Raw genomic sequence first — 19,432 nt, 5'->3', positions numbered from 1 at the left:
CCTTTCTCAACATTTCAGTCAGCATTCATCACTCCACTCTCTTCCACCCCATTCCTTCCACCTCACTTCCATCGACTCCGTCCTTACCCTACCCTTACCCTAACCAACACTCCACCCTTGCTTCCCCCACTCTCGCCTCCCCCACACCTACATTCACACACGCACATGTCAAGGTCACCATCCCCCATCCACATGCACGCACACCTTCATTTTGGGATCACACTACTTTATTATCTCCCCTCCTTGCTAGCTCTCCTCTGTGACCCCTCTGTCTGGCATTTGCCATGATAGATCGCTAGCCACTAAACCTTTTTTATTTTCTCTCCCTGTTTATTTCTGTGTTCCTTTCTGTCAAAGAGCATAGGCTCAAAATGTAAAAGACTTTCTCACTTCCTGAGCATTAAACTAATACATCTGTTTGTTGTTTACACACCCATCTTCGTCTTTTGTTTTTTTTTGTAAATTCTCACTATACCTACTTACCTACCTATCTATCTACCTACCTACATACATACATACATACATACATTATTATGGCTTCCCCCTCGTTATCGAATATGGCCATTGCACGAAGCTTAACTGTTACTGGTGCTGTGATCGAATGTGACTTTTTAGCCCAGCTAAAGATCTACAATGTCTTGTACAAAATTGGCAACTAAAACCTTTACTGGTAATAGCCGGCTGTAGTTGTAGCTGGGCTTCATGTACCTTTGCATGTCGTTTATATCTTCCTGCCGAATTACACTCTCTTCCACTCTTTGATGCATGTCAGCATCAAAGGAAGATCCTTCCCTTCTGGAAGTGTAACAGCGATGCCCTTCCTGACATCCCTCCTTACTTTCTCATGTGCAACTCGAGATTTCTCAAAAGTAGCTGTCCCCTCATGCACAATCCTTCTCCACCTGCTACGATCAATAGCTATGCCTTCCCATGTGTCAGGAGAGATGCAAGCATCTTGTAAGGAAGCCTTCAGCAAGTCCTTATACCTCTTTTTTGGTTTATGTGGAGGTCGTTCTCCTTTAGCTAACTCTCCATAAAAGAGTTGTTTTGGCATCCTTGAATCCTTCATCCTGACCAGATGACCACTCCATCTGAGCCTTTGCTTTAACACAAGAGCTTCTATACTTTCACACCGAGAGCCTTCCGATATTTCAAGATCACTGATGCACTCCTTCCACTTAATGCCATAGATCCGTCTGAGGCACATCTGATGGAAACGTTCCAGTTGTTTAAGGTGGTATCGATATGTGACCCACGTCTTGCAGGCATAGAGAAGAGAAGGGAGCACACATGCCTTGTACACCTTTATCTTTGTCTTTCTGCATATATCTCATCGACTCCAGAGGCGCTTTTCTAGCCTTCCGAAAGCAACACTTACTTTCCTAATTCTATATGGAATTTCATCATCCAAATTGCCATATCTATTAATAGTGCTTCCCAGGTAGACAAACTGATCAACTACATCAAGTCGTTTACCATACACATAGATATTTGGTACACTATACTGTTTACCAGGGGCAGGTTGATGCATGACAACAGTTTTCTTGAGATTGACTGTCAATCCTAAGGCAGTGCAAGCATCAGAGAATGCATTCAAAATGTGTTGCATATCAATCTCTGTGTGTGCTACTAGCTCACAATCATCTGCATACAAAAGGTCTCTTATGATAGAGGTAAATACCCTTGTTTTTGCAGCAAGGCGCCTGATATTAAATATGCTGCCAGAGGTTCGATAATGGACGTAAAAACCACATCTGCAGTTTCTGAATGCAATACAGAACACCATCGCAAAATATATGGAAAATAGGGTCGGTGCCAGAATATCCCCCCCATTTCACTCCATTTTGTATTGAAATGGGCTCCGACATTTGGAAGTGTGTGGAACAGGGTCTGGATTTGAATCAGGTTTTTGTCGATCTGACAAAAGCCTTTGATACCGTCAATAGAAAAGCATTGTGGAAAGTCCTCCAGAAACTTGGGTGTCCTGAAAAGTTCCTTGCTTTGGTTAGGTCTTTTCATGAAGACATGAATGGTAGGGTGAATGTTAGAGGGACATACATACATACATACATTGGAGTACTGGTGGAATGTCTCAGTGAAGACCTCAATAAAATGTAAGCACAACAGACCCGATATAATGATTTGGAAAAGAGAAGAGAAAGTGTGCATAGTTGTGGCAATTAGCTGCCCAGCGGATGTTAACATAAAGCTGAAGATCAGTGAAAAAAGAGAATACCTATGCTGAACTGTTGAAAAATCTGCAGTTACTCTATCCAGATTACAAGTTCAGGTTTATACCTGTAATTATTGGGGCCCTGGTATATGTAACACACTGCCTAAATAACGAATCTTGAGAGATTAGTCTTCTCAAAACCAAAAAGGAGAAAGCTAATTCGAAGACTACGGATCAAATCCATCAATGGAACTGTAAAAATCTGTAAAACTTTCCAGAAGTTTATCATTTAAATACATATGAGCATGTCTAGATATGTAGCTATATGCATGAGAAGACATACATAAAACAAAACATACAAATCTGCACACATACATACATACATACAAATAAAAATACTCTGTTCTTGATGCTGAAATTCCAATGAAGGAGCCTTAAATCTTGGTTAGAAACCCGTTCTTTCTCTATTGGCAAGAAATCTTGAAATAAAACTGAACAATGACATACATACATTCATCCATGGCAGAAGCTGAGAACAGCTACTCTGAGTAAGCTGCTATCTCCCAGCCATAATCCAGTGGATATTTCTTGATTTTTAAAAAATACATTTATTTTTGGATAGATATTGTGTTTTCTTTTCCTTCTATGCAAACTGCCAAATTTAGCACAAATTTCTGGAAGAAGTGATGTCTGTCTTGCTCACTGGACCAGAACACTTGAAATATGAGAAAGTTGCAGGACAAGGATCTGTTGTTAAATTGCTGTAAATTGAATTGGAGATAAGCATTTGTACTTTTTAGACACAACACAGAATAAAATTGGACTGGGAAGGGCTTAACTGCTTCAGCATACAGATTACCCTGTCAACTGTAATAATACTTATTTATTCACGTTGCTTTTAATTAATCATGCAATATCTTGTAGCTTTGTGATTTTGATGATGATGATGATCATCATCGTTTAATGTCCACTTTCCATGCTAGCATGGGTTGGATGGTTCGACCAGGGTCTGGAAAACCAGGAGGCTGCACCAGGCTCCAGTCTGATCTGGCAGTGTTTCTACAGCTGCATGCCCTTCCTAACGCCAACCACTCCGTGAGTGTAGTGGTTGCTTTTTATGTGCCACAGGCACAGGGGCCAGAGGAGGCTGGCAACGTCCACAATTGGTTGGTGCTTTTTACGTGCTATCGGCACAGACGCCAGTCAAAGCAGAGCTGGCAACAGCCACATTCAGATGGTACTTTTTATGTGCCACCAGCACAGGTATCACAACTACAGTTTGCTTATTTCTAGAATGACATTGTAGGGTTGGTATGAGAAGCTAGATCTGGCTAGCTTGAATATAAAAACAAGTAGAATATTTAGGTTGGATTTGGACAGTTTAAATGCTAAAGGGTTAAAGTTAATCACAACAGCAAAATACAAATGCATCTTTATTGATATTATGAATTATGATATTTAATAATAGGTGACAGAAATATTGGTTGCTTGATTTCCTGTCATGCTTTACCTTGTAGAGATAATTGGAGAAGGAAAGAGTAACAGAAATAGAGAAAGAATTAATATAAGGGGTGCGGGAAGGCGGCAGGCTGGCAGAAGTGTTTGCATGCCGGGCGAAATGCTTAGAGGCATTTCATCTGTCTTTACATTCTGAGTTCAAATTCCACCGAGGTCGACTTTGCCTTTCATCCTTTCGGGTCAATAAATTAGGTACCTGTTGCATACTGAGGTCGATCTAATAAACTGACCCCGCGCCCCAAAAATTTTGGGCCTTCTGTCCAGAATAGAAAAGAATATAAGGGGGTGCAGGAGGAGTGTCTTTTAACATTCTGAACAATACACTTTCTTCATTAAAATTTTGCTGAGATACATTTTCAATGAAGCAAATTTAGATTTTCACAGCATAAAGCATAACACAAGGTTAGAAGATCTGCAACAGAAGTTTCAGGTAAAGTGGTGCTGTAACTTAGGCCCAGCGATGGTTGTAGTGTTATTAATGTAGAGGCAGGTGTTGCATTGTTGGCAAGCACGCTTAAGAGTGGCCGATTGTGTGTGGCTGGGCAGTTTGTAGCTTAGAACTAGAAGGCTGCTGGGGATTTTGTCTGTCTTGGAGGTGAGGAAAGACCGGAATGGTCATGGGATCAGAAAGTAGGGTTTGGAAGAGACAGATGATTTCTGTGTTTCAATGGAAAGATGTACAGGTAGTTGGGTTAGAGTGAGTTGAATCTGGTATATTGCTGAGGCATTGTTTCACAGCTGGATGCTCTTCCTGTCACTAACTCTTGCTGATTTTTTAATTAAGGAATCTCTTGTTCATATGCATACACATCAACATGCAGCCTCTACAAATGTACTACTAAATTGGTTCGTTAGTCGGTGTTGTTGATGAGGAAGGCTATCACGTGGGAGAAAACTGACCAATCAGTCCGATGCAGGTTGGGCACTGGTGGCCTGGTGGGACTGAAGGCAAGGATTTGGCTGTGGACTTGTATCATTTGTGTCTTCTTTGTGCTCTTGCAACCCAGTTTGGCTCACAGGAGGGGACACCTTTGTTGGGGCAGCTTCATCAGGCAGGGCAGCCTTGTGCTTCTGTTTCCCAAGTGTCAGGGAGTTGAAGGGGGTTGATCTCAAAGCTCTTCAGTGAAGCCTTGGGCGTGGCCTTGAAGCACTTATATATGAATACATATACACACATATAAGGAGAAACTGCACTCTCCACAATGTATTGAGTTCTAGATCAGACATTTGCACTATATAATACTCTTTTACTTATCATGCAGATAAAAGATCAGATATATGTACATACATACACAGATGTGTGCACACACACACAATGGGATATATATACATATATATACACATAGGTACAAGTATGACTGTGTGGTAAGAAGCTTGCTTCCGCGCATGTGTCGGTCTATTTGCTGTGTTGATTTTTGACGAGACGGACGAGATATTTTGTGCTGCCTGGCAGTGGCTGTTATACCCATAGAGACAATGTATTCAGACCTTAGCAAGTATGAGCTGTCCTCAGCAGAGGAGGAGCTCGTCAAGGTGGTAAATAGAATGAACGAGCATTTGGAAAGAGTAAAGAGTTTTGCTGAGGCTGCAGAGGTGAAGAAAAGGGAGGTGGACCTAGCCGGACTGGAGGAGCTGTGTAACATGACACAGAAGGTGGGTGGTGACATAAAGTTATTACCCCCGAAAAGGGTCATGGAAAAATAAGGAAAAGAAGACCATTACCTACAAGGTGTACTCAGTGGAGAGTAGGAAGGTGGAGCGGATGGAGAGGGAAAAAGTAGAAAAAGTATTGAAGGGGCTTTCAAAGGAAGTGACATACATAGCGAAAGGAAATGGATAAGGGCCGGTGGTTGTCCAGTTTAGGACAGCGGAGGAGGCAAAGAGGCTGGCGAGTGCAACTGTAAAAATGGAGGAAGTGATACTTCTACCCATGTACCTTGGTAGAAAGACTTCTAAGGTGAGGCTAGAAGGAATTCCACCTGATATAGAAGTGGCTTGGTTTGTGGCAGCCGTCCTTGTTGGAAGTGAGGAGGTGGCTGTCCTCCAAGCCACGGAAACAGAGGACGGAGACATAAAACACTGGACCTCATTATACAGGCAGAGGAGCAACAATTGGAGAGCTTGGCAGAGATGGTAACATTGGGAGAGATTGTATTAAGAGTGTGGGTGGAGGGCAGAATCCCATGATGTTTTAAATGTGGCTAAAAGGGTCACATCAAAGCACACTGCCCTCTGCAGAGGAAGACAACAGCAGCAGCGGTGGTGGAGACGGAAGAGAAAAAGGAAGTACAGATAGATGGAAGGAACAAGGAGGATGAATGGACAGTGACAGAGAATAAAAGGGAAAAGAGACAGACAAGGAAGAACAGTCTAGTGTAATGTGGGACTCCAGACCAACTCCATCCCACTCAAGACCACTCAGACCCACCCTCCCCATACAGACACCAAACACACCCACCCCCTCTCCCCACAGGAAAAAAGAAGAAAGAACAGACACCACAAAATTTACAAGACCCCCTTTCCTGGTGAAAAGGCTATGTGTACATGGAGGAGAGAGTATTGTCACTTAGCAATGGGGAAAGCGGTAAATGAAAGACTAGATCAAAGACTAAAGACTCAGAGGTGGTGAGTGGTGTTACTCAGTGTGGCGTGAGTAACACGCTTTTCATATTCTCATTTCTCAAATTATCATTCATGTATCATCATTTTAATATTTTGATTTTAACGTTTTTCATGTTCATTTTCATGTGTCATTCATAGCATCATATTTTTATTTTAATTGTTATAAGTCCCCACATGTGTTGTAGTGTCCCCCTCTATGTAATGCCTTTATGGCAATTTAAAGGAAATAAAGAAGCTTGCTTCCCAACCTCATGATTCCGGGGTTCAGTCTCACGGCATGGCACCTTGGGCAAGTGTCTTCTACTATAGCCACGGGCTGACTAAAGCCTTATGAGTGGATTTGGCAGATGGAAACTGGAAGAAGCCCATTATATATATATATATATATATATATATATATGTGTGTGTTTATAAGTATATATGTGCACGTGTCTGTATTTGTCCCTCTGATATTGCTTGACAACCAATGTTAGTGTGTTTATGTCCCGTAACTTAGCATTTCGGCAAAAGAGACCGATAGAATAAGTACTAGGCTGCTAGGCTTACAAAGAATAAGTCTTGAGGTCGATTTACTTGACTAAAAAGTGGTGCTCCATCATGGCTGCAGTCAAATGATTGAAACAAGTAAAAGAATAATATATACATACATATATATATATATATATATATATATATCTGTAAATGTAATATGTGACAATTATTTGGTAGCTAAGATAAAACTCTGAGTTTCGGATGCCAAGGTAGAAATCCACACCACCATCTCTTCAGTTATCCAGCCATCAGAAAAACGCTATCTGTGGTGTCTGGGGAGAGTCAACAACTATTGAAAAGATTGCAAGACGCAACGAAAATTATATAAAAATAAATAAGTATACATGAGTGGAAACTTTACTGGTGAGTTTGTTAAATTATAAAGCACTAAAAGAGAATGACTCTCCCTAGACACAACAGAATATATATATATATATATATATAAAATATAAATTAGAGATAAAACCACTATTATGCAACTCAAACAATGATAGACATAAACCAAAACATAAATAACAAATAAAATCATCATCATTATCGTTTAACATCTGCTTTCCATGCTAGCATGGGTTGGACGATTTGACTGAGGACTGGCGAACCAGATGGCTGCACCAGGCTCAAATCTGATCTGGCAGAGTTTCTACAGCTGGATGCCCTTCCTAATGCCAACCACTCCGAGAGTGTAGTGGGTGCTTTTACGTGCCACTGGCATGAGGGCCAGTCAGGCGGTACTGGCAACGGCCACGCTCAAATGGTGCTTTTTATGTGCCACCAGCATATGTATGTATATATACATAGCATTCTTTCGACATGTATATATGTATACTTGCTCTCACATATAAATATTACTATTTGGCGTGAGAGAGGCATGTGTAGTCTTCAATGATATTCTGCATCTGTGAGGAAATGAGGTGTTTTTACTGCAATTTTGACTTTGAGACAAAATATATTTTTTACAAATGTTCACTCCTTTACAAAAACTATATCAGCTATGCAAATGTCCTTCCCTAAATGCATTAAAAGCATTATAACATAATTTGATCATTTTTCAGAAAATAATTACCGTTCTCTTTGAGCATGTAAAAGACAAATTTGGCTGGGGCAAAATGAGTAAGTCAAGATAAGGGAAATTGGCCACTTCAGTTCTCCAGAAAAGAGACTTATACACATGAATATCCATCCCTAGACATCAGAAATGCCAAAATATTTTTAAATATCTAGGTCAAGCATGACCTTCCAATGTTGGGCCTCACAGAAACAATGATAAGAGACTGAGACCTCTGGAGATATGCTGTTATTGAGAAGACCCAGCAAGTGAAGTGAGATCACTGCTGTAGCCTATACCAGTGTTGTATAACCAGCCCATTTAAAAAGTCCCTTTGAATCGTCGGGCGACATGTTGTGATTGATGCCAGTGCCACTTGACTGGCTTTTGCGCTGTTGGCATACAATAAGCACCATTCATGCATACGTCGTTTCCAGTGCCACCGGACTGGCTCCTGTGCTGGTGGTATGTAAAAAGAACCCACTACACTCTCGGAGTGGTTGGCGGTAGTAAGGGCATCCAGCTGTAGAAACATTGCCAGATCAGATTGGAGCCTGGTACAGCCTCCTGGTTTGCCAGTCCCCAGTCAAACCGTCCAACTCATGCCAGCATGGAAAACGGATGTTAAACGATGATGATGTCAAATGAAAGAGGATGAGGAGGGAAAATGGCACATAATCAGCGAAACTCCACTAAAAAAACAAATAAAACTCAGCATGAAATATTTTCTGTAGCTTCTTCCCGATCTGCTACTGGAGTGTATTCTTCGTGATATATTTACTTACCATGCGTTAAAGAGAAGAAATTATTGAAATTAGTCATTAATTATTTTATTCCATTTTAGACACCATCTTTTGAAGCTTGAAAATAATCAATTAGACATAAGTGTGGGGGAAAAAACTAACTTGGAATCCAACAGAGAAAAAAATAATTGAATGTTAAACACCAAAAATTATCCCGATATTTTATTAGTAATCTCAATTACAATCGGGTGAAAAAGCTGAGGGAAGATTTCTTGAAGAAAGAGGACCTCATTATATTTTGGACTCCCTCAGCTTCAACAATAACAACGATGCCGACCAATTTTTACTCCTAACTATAATGAAACAATGCAAGAAGGCGGCAAGCTGGCAGAAACGTTAGCACGCTGTTACGTTCTGAGTTCAAATTCCGCCGAGATCGACTTTGCCTTTCATCCTTTCGGGGTCGATGAATTAAGTACCAGTTACGCTTGGGGTCGATATAATCGACTTAATCCGTTTGTCTGTCCTTGTTTGTCCCCTCTATGTTTAGCCCCTTGTGGGTAGTAAAGAAATAAATATAATGTAACAATGCAAAATGACGACGCAATAATGCAATGTAATCATTTCAAACAGGTAAGGAGAATATAACGAGAAATCAGAAATTACTTTTTGTTACTCCGGTTACTAATTCCCCACCTCCTATAATAATCGTATTTATGCATTCACAAGCTTGCCGTAGCAAATACTATTGCTTCTATTTCGTTTTGTTTTGTTAAGAGTGATGACACATACAATAAAAATACTATGTTGCAAACATAACATCCGGTTAAAGCAATTGTGTTAGTAAGGAGATAATGTTTAGATGTAGTTACTACTATGAAGATATTTTCAAGCAGTAACTTACAATGTAGGAGACATCTTCAAAATAATTTGCAGGTGTAGAATGTTGAGCTTATAGACATTATATTTAAGAGGCGTAAGACTTGTGAATGAGCCTGGTGGTCCCAGCTGAAAAAATGGGAAAAAGCGTTGCCCTGGAAGGGTGGCAAGGGAGATGCGCTTGAACAGCCACTTCGACTCACTTGTCTGTAATCATCACCGAGGACAGAGATTATTGTCGCTCACAATTCCACCCACGCACGCATAAAACCGATGCATGTAATGAATTGCTTATGCCCCACTTTCGCCCTGGTCAATATACTTGGGACCAGAACTATCCCAACAAGGACCAGGTGCGTCCTTTTTGTTATCATTATTTTTTCTTTATTAGTAGCAAAGTGATTTAAATCTCACATCAACAAACCTGTCCTCGACACGTTTAATAGCAAAAGGTGTGGCCCACATTAACCAATCACTAGACGTCACTCATTCATTCTCGAACATTCCTTTATTTTCATTTCAGACTTATTACATCATTTAGGATTGCGTAATCAATATGCTTTTTATCCCCTTTAAGTAGTACTTTAAGAGCGATTTCGGGAGCAAAAAATTTACTACACAAATCTATCGGACGAATAAGTATTTCTCGTATTCAGAAGAGACAAAACATCGAGGCGGGGTAAAGAAGGTAAAGTCTCTTTAAATTATATTTACTAATTATTATTAACTGGATTTTGCTTTGATTGCTTCTAACTGATATCGTTTTCTTTTTACTTTTTAAAATTGCAAATCGCTTTGTTTTCTTGGATCGCTAATGATTCTGTAAATCTATTGTAGAGAGTTTGTAGATATTATTAATTTGCCATAATAATTAAACATCAACGTGACAAAACGAATAAAAATTCCGGGTGTTTTTTGTTTATTAAACTTTGGAAAAAACCCTATCTTTTCGCAACCGAAAATATGTTTTATTCTTTTTATAAATATGAATTTCGCATTCTTATTAAAAACTTTCTTGCTGTAGTTTTTCTTTTTTTTTTCATTGTCAGAGTTTGATGTATTAATTGAAAACTTTTTCCCCAAGGAATTTTTTTTTTGTGTAATGCTAGTTGTTTCGAATGACATCACTAAAACTTAAATATTTCCCAGTACTTAGAGATGTCCATATTTTATAAATCACAATGATTTATTTTATAAAATACCGCAAGGGCAATTTTTTATTTGCTGTCAATACCCCACCTCACAAAAAAAAAACTATTCTTTTTTTTTCTTTTATTTGTTTTAGTCATTTGGCTGCAGCCATGCTGGAGCACTGCATTTAGTTGAACAAATCGACCCCAGTACTTATTCTATCGGTCTCGTTTGCCGAACTGCTAGGTTACGGGGATGTAAATACACCAACATCGATTGTCAAGCGATGGTGGTGATGGGGGTGGGGACAAACACCGACACAAACATATATACGCCTAAAATTCTTCGTGAGAATTTCGCGTAGCGATCGGCCATGTGGTCTCCAAGGGAACGTTTTTTTTCACGCCTTCCACGAAATATGTGCTCACTTGTGTGTGTGTGTGTGTCTGTTAAAATATATCTTTTCACATATAATCCTTTCTACTGTAGGCACAAGGCCCGAAATTTTGGAGGAGGGGGCCAGTCGGTTAGATCGACCCCAATACGCAACTGGTACTTAAATTATATACCCCGAAAGGCAAAGTCGACCTCGGCGGAATTTGAACTCAGAACATAGCAACGGGCGAAATGCTGCTAAGCATTTTGGGTACCACTTAAAAAGAGTGGTCCCGGTGCGCGCACTCGCGCATCCGCATTAGCTAGTCGTGATTAGTCGATCCTTTGTGTTTTTGTTTTTACTTCGTTAAAAAAATATTTACTTTGTGTTTTATTTACTTTGTTTTTAAAAAATTATTTACTTCATGTAGAAAAAAATTATTTATTTTGTATTTCATTTTTTTGCTAGGTAGTCGTTGTGGGATCGACTAGTCACGACTAGCTAGCGCGGATACGCGAGTACGCTTTTAAGTAGTACCAGTATTTTGTCCAGCGTGCTAATGATTCTTTGCTACTCTAGGCACAAGGCCCGAAATTTTTAGTGACCGGGGGGGGGGCAGTGGACTCCAGTACGCAACTGGTACTTAATTTATAGGATGAAAGATTAAGTCAGCCTCTGCGGAATTTGACTCAGAACGTAAAGACAGACAAAATACCTATTTCTTTACAAGAGGCTACACACAGAGGGGACAAACAAGGACAGACAAACGGATTAAGTCGATTATATCGACACCAGTGCGTAACTGGTACTTATTTAATCGAACCCGAAAGGATGAAAGGTAAAGTCGACCTCAGCAGAATTTGAACTCAGAACGTAGCGGCAGACGAAACACCTGTTTCTTTACTACCCACAATGGGCTAAACAGAGAGGACAAACAAGGACAGACAAACGGATTAAGTCGATTTTATCGACCCTGAGAGGATGAAAGTAAAGTCGACCTCAGCAGAATTTGAACTCAGAACGTAGCGGCAGACGAAACACCTGTTTCTTTACTACCCACAAGGGGCTAAACAGAGAGGACAAACAAGGACAGACAAACGGATTAAGTCGATTATATCGACACCAGTGCGTAATTGGCACTTATTTAATCGAACCCGAAAGGATGAAAGGTAAAGTCGACCTCAGCAGAATTTGAACTCAGAACGTAGCGGCAGACGAAACACCTGTTTCTTTACTACCCACAAGGAGCTAAACAGAGAGGACAAACAAGGACAGACAAACGGATTAAGTCGATTATATCGACACCAGTGCGTAATGGCACTTATTTAATCGAACCCGAAAGGATGAAAGGTAAAGTCGACCTCAGCAGAATTTGAACTCAGAACGTAGCGGCAGACGAAACACCTGTTTCTTTACTACCCACAAGGGGCTAAACAGAGAGGACAAACAAGGACAGACAAACGGATTAAGTCGATTATATCGACACCAGTGCGTAACTGGCACTTATTTAATCGAACCCGAAAGGATGAAAGGTAAAGTCGACCTCAGCAGAATTTGAACTCAGAACGTAGCGGCAGACGAAACACCTGTTTCTTTACAACCCAGAAGGGGCTAAACAGAGAGGACAAACAAGGACAGACAACGGATTAAGTCGATTATATCGACACCAGTGCGTACTGGCACTTATTTAATCGAACCCGAAAGGATGAAAGGTAAGTCGACCTCAGCAGAATTTGAACTCAGAACGTAACGGCAGACGAAACACCTGTTTCTTTACTACCCACAAAGGGCTAAACAGAGAGGACAAACAAGGACAGACAAACGGATTAAGTCGATTTTATCGACCCTGAAAGGATGAAAGGTAAAGTCGACCTCAGCAGAATTTGAACTCAGAACGTAGCGGCAGACGAAACACCTGTTTCTTTACTACCCACAAGGGGCTAAACAGAGAGGTCAAACAAGGACAGACAACGGATTAAGTCAATTATATCGACCCTGAAAGGATGAACGGCAAAGTCGATCTCGGCGGAATTTGAACTCAGAACGTAGCGGCAGACGAAACACCTATTTCTTTACTACTCACAAATGGCTAAACACAGAGAGGACAGACAAACGGATTAAGTCGATTATATCGACACCAGTGCACTTATTTAATCGACCCCGATAGGATGAAAGGCAAAATCGTCCTCGGCGGAATTTGAACTCAGAACGTAACGGCAGACGAAACACCGCTAAGCATTTCGCCCGGCGTGCCAACATTTCTGCCAGCTCGGCGCCCTGTCTTATTCTTAATAAATAAAACGCAATTAGTATTTCGTTAGTTACACTAGTAGAAAAAAACAACGGAGTGGATGTGAGTGATAGTGAGAGACCTGCTGAAAGCCAGCGACCTGTAAGTGAAGAGTTTAGTTCTGCTGTAAGTAGTATTTTTATCAAAATAAAACTGCAATTTTTTTTATCGTAAATTGTATTTAGTTTATCAGATTTTCTCTCTCACACACATATAAATAGAGATATGGAATTAAATATTAAACTCTTTTGTTTTCAGAACATTATAAACACATAACATATTTCCAACCGAGACGTTGCGACCGTCTCTGATTCTTCAAGTGCTTCAGTTCTGTGTGTATAAATATATATTTATTCGATTGCTTTCTTTCATTGTTTTGATGTACCATTTTCTATTCTTAATTGAACTGTCGGCATTTCTGACGACAGAAGTTTGCTAGTAGTGTGAATATATATATACACACACGCATATGTGTAAATATATATATATATGTATAACAGTATATCATAATACTATTTATTCTCCGATCTGAAGCGACAATTTTTAAATATAAACAAATGATGAGCTAACCTCAGGCTGAATCGAACCCATAAATCGACGCTTACACGGCTTCTTGCAAATCCGATTGGCCAAATGCTCATCCATCAATTTCAATCAAACTCTAACCGCCGAAAACGGGTGGTGTGCGTATTCTTTACCTCTGCCAAATCTGGTTAATATATGTACTTAAACTGTCTAATACAACATATATTTTTTATAAACAAACCCGAAAGGTTTTTAAAATTACAGAGAGAAAGCTGCTACGGAAAACTCATAGTATTATGATTATGATATATTATCATACAGATATATATACACACACGTAACATCTACTTTCCCATGCAAATTTTGTATGGCTAGATTGCCCTTCTTATCACCAACGCTTACCTATTATGATATATTATTATAGTTATTATTAGACTGAGTCTTCCATAGTAGCTTCTCTGTAACTTACCAAAGCCATTTGGGTTTGGGTTAATATCTAGATCCGCACCGGTGGAAAAAATGGAAACGCAAATGTGTAGCAGTTGTAAGGCATCGTATATTGACGTAATAAGACGGAAAAAAAGGGCGCTGACGAACAGGGGTGGGGGAGGGGGGTCGGACGGGGGGGGGGGTCGGAAAATTCCCAGGACAACGTTAAAGAATTTGAAATAGAAGCGTGGTAGATTTGTTGAAAATAATCAGCAAATCTACCACGCATGTGGTAAGTACAGATTATATTTTCCCAATATTATTGATTGTCACAGAATAATTATCAATCGCAACTTCAAAAATTCAAATTCCATTACTTCAGTTTTCACTTTTTGTTTGTAAAATAAAAAAAATATATATATATATAGACTAGCAGTATCGCCCGGCGTTGCTCGGGTTTGTAAGGGAAATAACTATAAAGCATTTTTAGCAAAAATAGTGGTCAGGGTGAGGGTACAACCTGACAGACACACAGAAAAACTGCCGTTTATATATAGAGATTTTTAGAGAGTTACTTCCCTTATGCCAACAATGCGTTTAAATGGTGAAAATTGATGGTAAATTTTTCTTTAAATCGTAGGCAATTTTCCGAGCGCCTCCCCCCCCCCCGTTTGTCAGCGCGCTTTTTTTCGTCATATTCCTTCAATATACGATGCTTACACCTCTTACACATATTTTTTTCCATTTTTGCCACCTGGGCGTGGATCCTCTACGGTTGATCCTGGGAATTTTCCGACCCCCCCCCACCCCACCCCCGTTCATCAGCGCCCTTTTTTTACGTCTTATTCCGTCAATATACGATGCCTTACAACTGTTACACATTTGCGTTTCCATTTTTTCCACCGGGTGCGGATCTAGATATTAACCTGGGTTTGTTTATAAAAAATATACTTTATCCATCTATCTATGACTCTGTCTATCACTCTACCTATCTATCTGTCTGCCTGTCCATCTATCGTATGTAATTTGGATCACGTACGTCTATGACAATATGCCTCATTTTTTGATAATTTGATCTCTTTACCGTTTCTTTTTTTTTTTCTCTCTTTAATTTATTATTTCGTGCTCAATTAAAGATGTTTTGTATTTAAATGCCTTTTTAAGTTACCAAAACGTTTTCTTTCCCCTCTATCACTCCTTAAAGTAAATTCTATTTCATTTCTTATCCCTTCCAATTGTTCTCACTCCGTCAATTTTTTTATGGTGTTTTGAAATGAGCTCGCAACAGGTAACTTTTCATTGTTTTTTGTTTTTCTCTTGGAAAATTCTACGGTTGTTTGCCATTTAAACACTGAATATTGCGATTCTACAAAAAGATTTTTTCTCTTCAAATTTTAATTGCTTTATTTATCATCTTCTTTACTACCCAGAACCAACCGGCCGTGAATGCCCCCCTTCAGATCATTGCTAGCATTTATCCACAGTGATTTAAATAAGGTATGTAAAAGAGAACTTATTTTAATAGCATACTTGTCTGTTAATATTACCCGGAAACGAGGCGTGGGGAGAAATAGTGCAACGCGTGTAAAAAAATGTGTAGGAAACGAATATGAAAACATAAACGTGCGGAAAGCATTACGGGTGGGGAGAGGGCTTCGGAAAATTGGCAAGATCCGAGGTTTTCACCAAAACTTTGAGGAAAATAAATATCTTTTAATGACATTATATATAAATACCTTTCAAACAACATGCATTATGGATACCTAATGTGCTGTAAACCCCTAATTTTTGTTCGCTGGTGAGGAGTGTGTGTGTGGGAGTATAAAAAAATGTGTTTTTGAAGGTGCAGTGCGAAACTGCATTAGCCCCTTTTCTTTATATTTTAAGATAACATTTTGCAGAAATACGATTTCTAGAATGTGGATTACATTAGATTGAAAATTCAAACAAGTTTGAAAAGAATAATAAGTGAAGATGCTGAGGTTATAAAAATTAGTGGTAACGAAGTTTGGACAGGAGAGAGAAAGAATGATACGAAAGCCTTAATCCTTACAAAAACCATGTTAGTGTTTGTGTGTGTGTGGGGGGGGGGAACAAGTAAAATTATAATATTAAAACAAGACTTATACACGCCCTGATACCGTCGTTATCTACATATCAAATAAGAGCGCAATCGGATGGCTGATGGTCTTTGTGCATTGTTGGAAGTTATATTTTATTGATTTGTGCAGGGTGATAGCCATCAAGTTTGTGTGGCTGTTGGCAGTATTTTAGTTTGTTAATTTTTTTTTTCTTTGTTCTTTTTATTTTTCTGTTTTGGGGAATTCTACACTTAGTTTTCTTCACAGGTCTTGTTGGGGTGTGTTTAGCACATATGTTTGTGACAGTGTCTACAAAGATCTGCCAAATTATTTTGATGCTGGAGGAGGTGTGTGTATGTGTGAAAGATCATTTATGATTGCATCCTAGTCCGCATCATTAGAGATCCATGATATCAATTGGGTGGGATGGAGAGAGGTCCCTTGGGGGTTGGTGGAATCTCAGGTTACAGAGAACTATGTTATAGTCTGAAAGAAGGGTTTTTTCCACTGAAATATTTGTGTATTGTGTTAGTGTAGTTTACTAAATGCAAAGTCTAAAATGTTCTGATATCTCGGTGCAAGGACAAGAAAAAAATCATTCATAAAGTCAAGAAGTGACTCTACCGCTTCTTTGTCAGCAGCTGAGGTGGGAGTGCCTGGTTTCAAACTGTTTGTAGACCAATCAACAGATGGTAGATTAAAATCTCCCATCATAATTATGTTATTAGGATGGCACTGTTGAATAGAGAACTTATTGCCGTTGAGGCATTCATTATAGCACAGTGTGGGTATTTGAGGTGGCCTGTACAGCCCAACTACTATCAAGATCGTGCATAATGACCAATTCACAGTAGCCATTGGAGAATGTCATATTTCTATCTGCTGAAAAGGAATCGTGCAAGAAAGTGGCAGATCCACTCTTCATTCTGTTGACTCGATCTGTATGGATGGTTGTGAAATTCCTCACTTTCATTTTGGCTTCCAATTGGGAGTTGCCAAGGTGGGTCTCGGTGAGAATGAAGAAAGGGATGTGGTGTGGATGGTTACCAACCCAATCTTCAATGAATTGGATCTTCCATTTTTGTGCATTGATGGAGGGATTGACACCTTGTGCATTGAGTAGAAATGTAAAGGTTAGTGTAGTGGCAGGTTTTGACTGTTGCAGGGAGCTTTTTTCTGATTTTGTGCTAATGACAGCAATGTGGGGAATTGGAACACACACACACATATATGGATGTATGGATATATATACAGTTGAAATTTACAAAAGAATAAACAAAAGAAAAGACAAAGAGGGGTGTGTAAACAACAAACAGATGTATTAGTTTAATGCTGTTTGTGAGCTAGAGTAAAGGCATTTAAAAGTACCAACTTCATTGTTTAATGTCCATTTTCCATGCTAGCATGGGTTGGATGGTTCGACTGGGGTCTGGGAAGCTAGGAGGTTGCACCAGGCGCCAGTCTGATCTGGCAGTGTTTCTACTGCTGGATGCCCTTCCTAATGCCAACCACTCCGTGAGTGTAGTGGGTGCTTTTTACGTGCCAGGCGAGGCTGGCAAACGGCCACGATCGGTGTTTCAGCCGAAAGACTGTTGCCATGCAGGGTCACTGGCAGTATCGTAATGTACACCATTTGAAAAGTATTTGTGAAAATTTTATTTAAAATACCTATTTTTCTGTAACTTATGTGGTGGACAATGATGGCGGACACACTGACTAAATTGTCTCTTTATACCCCTATAAACTTGTGTTAAAATTATATCTGTCAGGTTGCTGGTTGTTGTAAAATAAATAATTTGGTGAATTATCTATTATTTTCCAAGATTTGGTTCCCCACCCTGTGTGTAATATATATATATATATCATCATCATCGTTTAATGCCTGCTTTCTATGCTAGCATGTCCTATATATATATATATTTATGTTTCTCTTCTGTGTGTATTCTACTGACGAGGCAAAGCATTCATAAAAGCAGAGTCAGAAATCCGGATCTAGAATTATCCAGTAATTTTTTACTAGTTTCATCTTGTCTCTCTGTGTTGATATATGAACAATTTATGGCTGCTATTTTCAGCATGGTGGTATCTTGTAGATACCCTAATTTATAATTTTATATATATATATACACACACACACACGTATATGTGTGTAGATGATAATTTTCCATCTTGACATTCCAACTGTAATTCTGTGTGTCCAAATATTTTTTACCCGATTGCTGACATTTACCAGAGGTTTCTCCCATTGTTTTTGATGCTCCTTTGGCAGACGTTTGCAATAGGTTGCCCTTATAAGTTGGATGGTCTACATTTTCATAGGGACTTTTTTTTTCAATCACAAACACTTCAGAATGCTGGGGTGGACAGCTTTTTATGAAGAAAAAAAAACAACTTTCGAAAAGTTTAAATTTTTTTAAACCCCCCCCCCCCCATTTTTTAAACAATAGCAAAAGATTATTCCCCCCCGGTATTTCTGAATTTTTCCAACACAAAATGGTACGTGTAAGTTTGGTGTAATAAAGCACAATTTTACTTTGTCTTTTACTTGTTTGTCATTTTTACTGTGGCCATGCTGGAGCATCACCTTTTAGTCAAACAGATTGATCCCAGAACTTATTCTATTGGTCTCTTTTGCCGAATCACTAAGTTACAGGGTGGGGACAAACACACACATATATATGTGCAATCAGCTTCTTTTAGTTTCCATCTACCAAATCCTCTCACAAGGCTATAGTAGAAGACACTTGTCCAAGGTGCTACACAGTGGGACTGAACGCGGAACCAAGCGCCTAATGTAAACTTTGTTTTTCTTTCTATCAGATTTTTTAATTTCCTTCAGATTTCACAAATGAATAATATCAATAAGTATAATGTTGGTTTCCAATTTCGGCACAAGAACCAGCAATTGTAGGGCAGGAACCAAATAGATCAAATCAACCCCAATGCTCAAGTGGGACTATTTTATTGACCTTAGCAACACTTTGAACCCAGAATGTAAAAGAGGGACGAAATGCTGCTAACAATTGTGGCAGGCCATCACCTTCGTCATCATCGATTAACATCCACTTTTCATGCTGGCATGGGTTGGA

At 39.4% G+C, this 19,432-nt stretch overlaps 1 protein-coding gene and 1 long non-coding RNA gene across 4 annotated transcripts in view; one reads left to right on the top strand and one right to left on the bottom strand.

Annotated features, from left to right (window-relative positions):
- The window catches only part of LOC115218240 (inhibitor of nuclear factor kappa-B kinase subunit epsilon), a 48,550-nt gene that overhangs the window by 27,344 nt on the left and 1,774 nt on the right, over positions 1 to 19,432 (bottom strand). The window lies entirely within an intron of this gene.
- LOC118763877 overlaps positions 10,110 to 19,432 on the top strand; it is a 30,001-nt gene continuing 20,678 nt past the window's right edge. For 2 of the 3 annotated variants that reach the window (XR_004999634.1, XR_004999632.1), the window contains exons 1-2: positions 13,173 to 13,434; positions 15,693 to 15,759. This is a non-coding gene — a long non-coding RNA (uncharacterized LOC118763877). Of the gene's footprint in view, positions 10,200 to 13,172; positions 13,435 to 15,692; positions 15,760 to 19,432 lie in introns of those variants that run through there. The other variant, XR_004999633.1, reaches the window with a different exon arrangement.

This window comes from Octopus sinensis, linkage group LG1 (assembly GCF_006345805.1).
Source record: "Octopus sinensis linkage group LG1, ASM634580v1, whole genome shotgun sequence".
Lineage (NCBI taxonomy): Eukaryota > Metazoa > Mollusca > Cephalopoda > Octopoda > Octopodidae > Octopus > Octopus sinensis.
The sequence above is the reverse complement of the archived record's forward strand: the minus strand, read 5'-3'. Positions and strand labels throughout refer to the sequence as shown.